Source organism: Melopsittacus undulatus, chromosome 8 (genome assembly GCF_012275295.1).
Source record: "Melopsittacus undulatus isolate bMelUnd1 chromosome 8, bMelUnd1.mat.Z, whole genome shotgun sequence".
NCBI lineage: Eukaryota > Metazoa > Chordata > Aves > Psittaciformes > Psittaculidae > Melopsittacus > Melopsittacus undulatus.
Window position 1 is genome coordinate 20,684,113 of NC_047534.1, and position 10,609 is coordinate 20,694,721.

The following is a 10,609-nucleotide window of genomic DNA, read 5'->3' on the forward strand; positions in this document are numbered from 1 at the left end:
GCTTGTTGTACGGATTTAATGAGGCCATCCTAATTTATGATAGTTTGGATTTAATAGCAAATCTTCATAAATCCTCATGTTTTCATTTTCTGTTAGCATCTTCCTAGCATCTTCAGTGGACTTGCCTACATGTCACGTACTTTTTAAGCTTACTTTTCGCACATTAATTTAAAAAGGGAAAAAAGTGTTTGGAACAGGCAGTAATAAAACCCCCAGTAATAGTGCTCTGCTGTATGTTGCACATATAACTCAAGGCGCTTCCCAGAAGACAAGTATCATCCATTTGACATACAGAGAAATGGGAACTAGGAAGTTCTCCTAAATTTCTGGAGGTAACAATGGCAGAACACAACGTAAGATTTGAGAGTCTTGGACGATTTCTCAGGCCAATAGCCCTTTTCTTACTCCTGCATGTTCTCGGTTATGTTTTTCAGTACTGTCTTTGAGGAGGAGAGATTTCGCAGAAGCTATAGCTGGTGAGTTGACTTTCTCCAAAGTGAAGGATCCTGCTTGGCTGTGGTAGTGTTCTTGCAGTGAGGAGGCAAGAGAGTTGTTCAGAGCACTAGGCAGACAGGCAGTTTATAATGCTGCTTTCTGGACAACAGCAGAGCACACAGGGAATGCAATCACATCAAAGGGCTTCAGAAAATGCCTCAGTGCAACTCCCTCTGGCATTTGTGGGCTATCTTTCTTTATTATGTTAATGATGTTATGAACTGCAGATCAGGTGTTAGGAAACAAATAACTTCTAGTCTGTTCTGTTACAAAGTCCTGGTAACTGTTTTCAGGCCATGCCTACATCATTTAGGCTTTGAAAAAATTTCTTCCATGTCCTGAAAGCACCCTATTTAGTATGCAATGGGCAAACCTCAGGAGGGCTAGATCCATCCTTTTGTAGTATCTCGTTCCAATCCAGGTTGCTCCAAACCCTGTCCAGCCTGGCTTTGAACACTTCCAGGGATGGGGCAGCCACAGCTGTGCCAGGGCCTCACCATCCTCTTCCTTCTTCCTTCACTTCTTCCTAATGTTTCATCTAAATCTCCCCTCTCTCAGTTTAAAGCCATTTGTTCCTGTCTTCCTAGCTGAGTTTCTGTTGCCAGCTGCCTCCCAGAGGTGGAGCATCCAGAGACAAAAGAAAAGTGTTGTGGATGGAGGAGTCACTACACTAATAATAGAGAAGCAGCAATATGTTTATTGATAGGAAGTAATGATTTAACAAAATTCAATAGCAAATGTGACAATGGTTTAGCAAGATGCAGATGCACTTGATTATTTACTGCATAGAGGACAGGGTCAGACAAAACTGTCAGAGAGACCATCTTGTTGAGTCCTGAGATTCAGAAAGGACTCCCCCTGCATTCTAAACTCCCTCTCAGAGAGGAGTCTAGGTGCGGCTGGATCCAGACTTAGCCCCAGACTTGGTCAGCCATTTATGTCTAAATGATTATAGGTGCACAGTCAATCTTTTCTATAACTTAGCTAAGATTTCAAAGCTTATTATGCTACCAATCACTTACTGAGGATCTATTGCAGCAAGGAACCTCTCAGCCTCCAGAAGTAACCTTGAGAGGTGTCCTTACACAAGGGGAGTTCCAGGTGTGCAGCCTGCTGCTGTACAGGAGAGCTCAATGGGCCCTGGGCTGATCAGTAGTTATGGAGTAAGATGACTGGCCCATAGTCAGTGCTTGCATCCTGGCTACAGAAACTTGGCTTGAGTCGGACCTTCACCAGAATAATGGTTGGGCAGTGGTGATCACATTGTTCAGATTAAGCCCTTAGCTATTTTATGTGTTTCCCCAGAACTGAGTCAAATGGATCATCATGACCCAGACACATCCATTATCACCACCACTGATGGGTTTCACTTGAGCAGAGCTGAGAAATAGGTCAGGCTGGGGAAAGGAACACACCATCAAAAAAGGTTATTTGTAATGTTGTTGAGGCAGGGGTTTTCTTCTCCTTCTCCCTTTGCTGGGCTTGTGTTTCACGTGTAGCATAGTAAAATGTGATGCTGTAGAAGTTAAGGGGTGGGTCAGAAAGCTTTTTAATCAAAGGCTGCTGCTGAGAAACCTCTTAATTCTCACCCTTGCTAGCAACTCAATCAACACCTGGAAGAAGGGACTATAAAATGGGGTTGGTGGTGTGTTTTCCAAGAGGAAGTATTGTGTATCTCTGCAACTACTTTAGTGAAAAAGGGTGAAGTAATTTAGCATCCTGCAATTGCGGTTGTTATGTATCTTATTTGAAGTAGTTTATTTGCATAGAAGATGTGTAAGGACCTTATGTGGTAACAAGACAGACATCAGGAAGTCTGCCTGCTGCTCAGCTGTAAGCACTAGCGATAAGGTTGTTCAACCTCAACAATTAGTCAAGTGGACTGAAAATTTCTTGACTCACTTGTTTGTCCCCACTCAGCATAAAGCTGCTCCTTGCTGTGTAATTTCTTTCTCTTATTTTGCTTTTCTGTTTTCTTTTCTCTTCCCTCCCCCCCCCCCCCTTTTCAAGTTTCTCTGTGGTTTAGGGATTCCTTCATACTTTTCCTCCTGGGCAGCTGTTGTAGAGCCCCTACACCAGACTTCCCTGCAGGCAAGGTTTTTGCTGCTGGGTAGGTTTTTTGCTTTTTAATATTTTGCAACTGTTTCCTGTTTTCACCCTCTGTGAAAGGTGATCAAAAAAGGCAGAATTCAGATTTTAATTTCCTTCCTTCAAATACCTTCTTTCTCAGATACTTTTTTCTTTTTTTCTTAGTTTTTCTGCTGCAGCCACTGCTTGCCCATTAGCAAATAAGTGCATATGAGAAGTATGCTCTTTCTTGTGTGCTGTTTTCCAGGGTTATTGGGGTGGGAGTTTGGTTGCGACAAGGCACCCAGTGTGTGTGTAGTGTTGGAACTACCGCTGCAATTATGCAGTCTGGGGAGTTGGTGTGTGTCAGCTGGAGCCAACTAATGTTTCTGAACTAAAAGCAATGCACTGTCAGTTTACCCTCAAAACCACTGGGGTGGGAGAAAGAAGAATCCCTCTGCAGTTTGGCAGGGTTATACAGCAATAACCGCCTGGTTTTCCTGCTAAAAGCACCTGACAGGTAATTACTGACACAAAGTAGTTAATGTTTTACTATGGCCAAACTCTGACTTGCCTGTTTGCATAAATTTTTCTCATGTAAACCCTGTCTTCTGATAAAAGCTGTGGAAGACCAACACCTAAAGAGGCCAATAAGAAATGTGGAGAGGGGCTTTTGACAAGGGTCTCTAGTGACAGGACAAGGGAGAACGGCTTTAAACTGGTGGAGGGGAGACTGAGATGAGATTTTAGGCAGAAGTTCTTCCCTGTGAGGGTGCTGAGGCACTGGCACAGGTTGCCCAGAGAAGCTGTGGCTGCTCCATCCCTGGCAGTGTTTGCAGCCAGGCTGGACAGGGCTTGGAGCAATCTGGTCTAGTGTAAGTTGTCCCTGCCCATGGCAGGGAGTTGGGACTGGATGAGCTTTAAGGTCCCTGCCAACCCAAACCATTCCCTGATTTTATTGTTTTACAATGTTTTCATTCTCAGAGAACATGTTATGCTTTTATTGCAGTTGAAAGTACAAGAAAGTAATGATCATATTTTTCACAAGCAAGGTGTCAGATTTAGCTTCCTCATTTGCACTTACCTGTGTTTCATTTCTGAGAGAAATCTTCAGCTCCCTTTTGGTACCAGGTGGAAATATGAGAGCCCACCACCTTTGAAATTAATTTAAGACAAACTGAAAACACCTTATATTTAAGAAGGCAGCTGAACATACGGAGTGCAAGGAGCCCTGCCAGGTCACCCACCTGTCATTGTGGCACAAATCCTCTTGCTGCAGCATCCTGCCTTGACCTTCCTGCACCTTTCCTGCTCCCCTGCCCCAGGGGGAGCACTCTCTAGGAAGGAGCTTCTCTTGATCATGTCTCTGTTCTACCAAAAGGATAACGGTGTGTAGCTCCCTCCATGTTGTTGCCTTGGTACTTGACATAGGGCTAAGCAGAACTTACTACACTCCCCTTTGTGGCACTGGTTTCTCCTCAGTCAGCCCTCTCAAGGCATGACTGGGCTTGACCCTGTCTCCTCTATGAGACTTGACAGCCTGTTTGACTTCACAGGCTGCTGCTGGGGATGAGCTCTGCTGCATGCCATTGTGGTGCCCCAAGGGCTGTGGCTGAGCTGATCCAGGCGAGAGACATCGCGGGGAGATATGCCTGATGGAAGCACGCTAATGAATGACCTAATTCTGGCCAACCTGCCATGATTTCTGCAGCTCCTGCTGTTAAAACAACAGACTCCAGCCAGGCAGAAATCTCCCAAATGCTGATTTTACTTATAAGATGAACCACCTGGGTTTCTTTCCCTCTTCTCTTCCTGGAGTTTTACTTCTTGACAAGAAGCTGTTGGAACATGGAGAAAAGCAATTAGTGATGGACTTGGGGGTTTTGACTGGCATAGTAATTATGCTGGAAAATGTAATTTCCCCTGCATGTTAGAGATGGGATTATTTCAATCAGATCTCATTAATATGCTGTTCACCAACAAAGAGCCCAGTAAACTCTCTCTTAATAAGATTAGTGTGTGGGGTCATGATGCAGAAGGCTGCTAGGTGACATATTCAAGTTCTTGTTCTAAAGAAATAAATTATCTTCTGCTATTTGGTAATGGCATACAGGAGTAGATTTCATTTTAAAAAGACGGAGACCTGACATTTACCTATTTCATGACAGCTAGCAGGTAACCTGCCCATCTTCTTTTGTCCAGATGCTGTGTATCAGCAGCAAAACCCCAAGATTAGGAAGGGAGCCTGGAACAGTGGTTGGAGCAGCTGAGGACAGGCAGGCAGGTAGCATCCGTGTCATCTCTTGTTAGATCATCAGTGTCTTATCTCCTCTATGACTGTAACTATGACCTTCTGATGTCTGCTTCTTTTTGTTTATCTATAACATGTGGATAATAGCCATCCAGATTTCATCTAAGATTAATGGCTGTTTGCACAGTGCTCCAACTCCTTTGGAGCAAGCTCTGACCCCCTCATCAGGTGCTGTCATCATGTATGACATGTTGTGCTCTGAAGGGGAGTGAAATTGTAATACAGAGGAATAGAAAGAGGTGCTGTTGGTTTGGTTGTAGTTTGATCAGCTGTGAAAATTCAGGCCTTTTGGGGACACCATGTACACAGACGCCTTTTCTGGTTGTGCAAGACTTTCTCCACTCCTTGCTGATGCCTGTGGGGTGTTTTGGTGGAAGCCAGAGAGTGACACTACTTAAAATGTTTCCAGGCAGCTGTCCCCTTCCTGACTCTGCTCACATCTGTCTGCCATCTGTTCCAATTTTGCCTCTGCTGTGCTGCATGTAAACATCCTCTTGAAACATCCGAGGCACAGAAAGCTTGGGGTGTGAGGGGCCACCTCCTGTTGCTGCATAAAATGTGAGACTCTGATCAGTGCCCAGGAGAAAAACCAGCTGGTATTTATTATTGGCTCTGCTGGTGTAGAGGAATCTCAGTTATGGGTCAGGAATCCCTGTCATTGAGCTAACTATGCAAACAACAACAACAGGATCCAGTCTGGTAGTGTCCTGTGCTAATCCTTTCATACCCCTTCCAACCCCTTTGCCACTGTCTAGGAATGTTTTTAAAGTTAAAGCCACAAGTCAACCCTACCCCAAAAAGGGAGATGTGCCAGATGGTAGATTCTTGAATGTCACTATTGATTTTTACCTGAAAGGCACTGACTGATTTTAATGGAGTGCAGTGGTGTAAAACCCCTCAATATTTTACCAAGAGAATCTAGTTCTCTTTCATACAAGCTGTGTGTTTAACTGCTTTACCATTAAAATAAATAAAGAAAGCGTTGCTTAGCCTCTTGGTTTTGTGATGTTTCATTTACCTTTAAGAAAATATGCAGAAAGAGGAGCAGAGAAGGCCACTTCAAGTTTATGTAAGTTGAAAATCTTTTCCACACAGTGCTATTAAGCTGCAGTTAGTATATTTTGATGCAATTTACTGATGAGCTAGAGTGCCAAGTTGTAATGTTATGTTTAGTATTCTTATAAATCCATAGGTAGAAGTGGTGCAGTAAATTGCAGTGTCATGACACTTCTGCTGTGCACACTAGTAATGCACTGAGCTATTTGTGCAAGATATTGTGTGTTAAATGTTATCGATGTACGGTTTGAGCCAGGGGAAGGGTGGCATGCCTGAGAACATTGTTTTGGTGGACTTAATGAAAACTTAGAGCATAAGACTTTCCTTATGTCCAATAAATGCTTTTTGAAGGATATACTATATGACTTAAATATCTTACAGTCTGAACAGATAAGCACATTGATGACAGTGCAAAATAGCTCTGAAGTGAGCAGAGGAGACCTTGCAGTCATTCTGTCAGTGCCACAGTTATATTTCTTGGGCAAAGGAGAGTAATAGTTTCTCTTTTCCCCAAAATACCTTTCTTAAAGGCCACAATGAGTTATCAGTGGAAAGTGAAGCAGTTGTGTAGCTGAAAAATGTCTTTTTTTCTTTTTTTTCTTTATATACTGCTTATAGTGCTGCTACATCTCAGTTGAGTTGCAAATACAATTTTCATACTTATAAAAAGAGAAATCATGGGAAAAACACTTTTGCCCTCAAAATGTTTACCTTCTTTACCTTCTTTTATCTAGTTCCAGGTGTACTGGAATCCTAGTTATGCTGTTGTAGCTGTTCATCCTCTCCTTGTTAAAACAGCCCTAAATACTGAAGACCAATGATCAAGGGTTTCTTGGTGAGCATGGAAGCAATTGATAGCTAGTATAGTGTCTCACCACCCCAAAACCTCAATTCCAGATCTCAGAGTTTCTCAGTTTCTTTTCCCTAATGTGTTACTGTTATGTGTGATTTTTAAAATGTCCCTCTTGACAAAAAATAAGTATTGCCAACAAGTAAGTAATGCAATTGCATTTTCAGCGTAGATAAACCAGGTCAGAGTCTGTGTCAAAAGAGATAGCACTCCATTTTAGTAAGCAAAATATCCACTGAACTTATTTCTTTAGCCTGAAAGCTATAAACATTACTTCATTATCTGCTTAAAGACCAGAATGTTATTTATGGCTTAACCTATGATTTCAATGCTAAGGCAAATTAACTTTGTTGGTCTTTGTTAGGCAATGCTTCCTTAAAGTCAGCATAAAGTCCACTGGATTGCAGTTGTAAGAAGCCAGTAAGGAGAATGGCATGACTTATGTGAGTTGCCACACGTGAATATTTGAAAGGACTATTATATCATCCTTGCTGACATCTCCAGAACTCAATGTTGGGAATTTCATCTGATGCTGCGGCACTGGACTCACAACTTGTACTCAGCCAAAGCATATCAAGCCAACAAGATCTCTGCATGGGGCTTTTAGATACCTGTTCAAATTAATTCTAGGCTAGTTGAAATCAGAAGCTGCTACATGAGGGTGGCTGGTTAGTAATACAGGATGGGAGGTGGTGAACTGTCTCATAAGACAAGTTAATACCAAAATGACCACCTGCCTTCTACTGTCAGAATCCTGTGTGTTAAACTGGCATTCACACCACCCTAATCCCCTTTGAGTTCAACACTTCCTCTGGCTTTCATGGTATCACTTTTTTGCTTGCCAAGCTCTTTGGAGACATTACCTTGTTTTATATGTGTGGATCTTGTCCCTGTCCATGGCAGGAGGGTTGGAACTGGATGAGCTTTAAGGTCCCAATCAAAACCATACTGTGATTCTGTGATCCAAAAGCTGAGCACAGACGAGAGGAGAAATAAATCTCAGTGTGAAAGACCAACAGTTTGGGCTTAGCCAGGCACTCAGGTAGCTGCTTGGAGAGGTCTCCACCAGCCTCTGCCTAGCCAGAGCAGAAAGATCTGCTCAGGTTCTTCCCACTCTTTGGGCTGTTTAGAAATGGATCAGGGCAGATTCATGGCTGTGTTTGAACACATGGCGTGAGAACTGTGTAACACATTATTTTCTCTTGCACTGGGTTTGGAAGCCAGAAAAAAAAAAAAATCACTGTTATGAATTCACTGTAGCAGTAAATTTGTATATTATTGAGTAATAGCAGTCCTTTTGCAGCTTGCAAGTGAATTTCTTGGTTGCCTTCTGTTTCCCTATTCAAAAACACAACAGTGCCTCTTTGAGCCTGGTGCATAGCGTGGGCATAGTGTGACATTTTTTCCACAAAAACATTGATGCTGAAGCAAAGTGAAAGGACAAATTCAGAGCAGAGGAGCGAGAATCTCTTGTGTATTAGCACCCTGTAACAAACATGAGAGGGAGATGTTCTCAAGTTGGTTTTACTGAGTTCTTATGAAATTGGTTGTAGACAGAGTCACATTTTGAAATCTCATAAGAGCAACGTCTTCCTAGCCACCTATTCCCAAGAGCAGCGTAACTTCATCAAATTTTAATGAGCCTTGTACATAGAGATTGCTTTTGTGTAAGAGAGCTCAAACCTATTTGTTCCCAGAATCTGAGCTTTTAATTTTTTAAATAAAATCACCAAGGTTACATATGCTTTTGCTGTCAAAGCATTCTTGGGAACATCATCTTCAGACAGCACCTGCAAATGGCTCTTGCCTTTTCAAGGGTAAGAAAACAGAGAGATTCCAGCTCTTTTTCACTGTATAAGACAAGTTTAAAATGTAACTCCATCACCCTGCTGTGGCCTGTCTGTGGTAAAAACGGAGTTTTCCATCACAGGGAGGAAGCAATGGTCACCATCAGAGGAGAAGGAAAAAGAGCTTTTTTATCGTGAACTGTGAGTATCTCACAAACCTGAGGAGGCTCAGAGGAAGGATGACTGCACATCCTCTGCAGGGGCAGCCACAGAGCTTTCAATTTCCACAATGTGCTGAAGGCATTGAGCCGGAATCAGCACTGGTGGTCCAGTGCAATGCAACCACCTTATTTCAGTGGCAACCACCTTATTTCAGTGGCACTGCATTCATTTACATCAGTAATTTCACACCTCTTGCTTCCTGTTGAGTGGTTTTCCCCAAACTGTTGTGATGAATAGTTATCTACCTGAGATGATGTTAATCTTAAATCATAGGGATGAGGAAAAAGGGAATTTCCAAATGCTGGCACACCTTCTGCTGGTGGTTTGATTTAGTTAGAGCTATTGCTGAAAGCTTTGCCATTGAGTGCTCATCTCCATTTCTACTTGAGGGTTGTCACAACATGCACGGCCTTTGTCAAAAGAGCTGGCTTGTTGGCACAGATGTAAAGCAACGCAGGTATGGGATAGTTCTTCACAGGCTTTTTTTTGTTGATTCTTTTGCTCTTTCTTGGTGAAAAGCCTGAAAAGGTGACCACATGCCTTGGTTACCCAAGTTCCCATGAGAAACAAGTGCTTCTGCTGCATCTGAAAGAGAAGAGGAGGCAAAGATGAAGAAATTCTTTGTTTTCCCTGCCTTGTGTTCTGAAGGCAACTGTCTGCTGCTGAAATAGGGTGGGGCAAGTGCTGTGTGCTCTATGTCTTACTGGGGTACCTTGCCTGGAGTAATACCTATTAATTGTAGAATCATAGAACAGTTTGTGCTGGAAGGGACCTTAAAGCTCATCCAGTTCCATCTGTCTGTCACGGGCAGAGACACCTTCCACTAGACCAGGCTGCTCCAAGCCCTGTCCAACCTGGCCTTGAACACTGCCAGGGATGGGGCAGCCACAGCTTCTCTTGGCAACCTGTGCCAGGGCCTTACCACCCTCACAGGGAAGAACTTCTGCCTAAGAGCTCATCTAAATCTCCCCTCTGTCAGGTTAAAGCCATTCCCCCTTGTCCTGTCACTACAGACCCTTGTCAAAAGCCCCTCTCCAGATTTCTTGTCAGCCCCTTTAGGCACTGGAAGTGCTCTAAGGTCTCCCCAGAGCCTTATCTTCTCCAGACTGAGCAAACCCAGCTCTCTCAGCCTGTTTCCATAGCAGAGCTGCTTCAGCCCTTGGACCCTCTTCAGGCATTAAAGCAGGCTTTCAGTAACAGAATTTAAGGTTTTGGGAGTGTGAAGCTGAGATTGCACCAGCTATGCCATTTGCAGGGGAGGTTTTGGATACTGTCCCAGGGAATGTTTCCTGCCTTACTAGTCTGTACCTGCATGCTCATACATGCCTCTCACATTTTTTTGCACTTTGGTGAGCATGATAGTAACCAATGCTTTGCCTTGGGTGAAGTGACTTTGCTCTTTGCTAGCTGACTGGATGCAACACTGGAAATGAAACTTCTGTGCTTTATGTATCTTCCAGATCTAATCCTGAGTGTAGATGAACAAATTAATAGAGATTTGGATTCAGTTACAGGCATTTGTTTCAATCCTTAACCTTTCTGAGATCATGTAAAATTTTCCTGGGGAAAGGTTGAAAACCTCTCTTTGCAGATATCTGAACATTAGATTGGATAGGGCAGTAGCAAGTATCCTATAGGGAATACTTCTGCACTGGAAAGTGGTGTAGAGGACTCAGATTCAGAGATGAAAAAGGATCCTTTACAGTACAGAGCAAAAATAATTTTGCAACTGAGGTGCTAAAAGTCACATGCGCTTTTATTTCTCTTGACCCTTTGAAGCAACAGCCTGTCAGTGCTTGAATTCCCCTGAAATTTATGTGA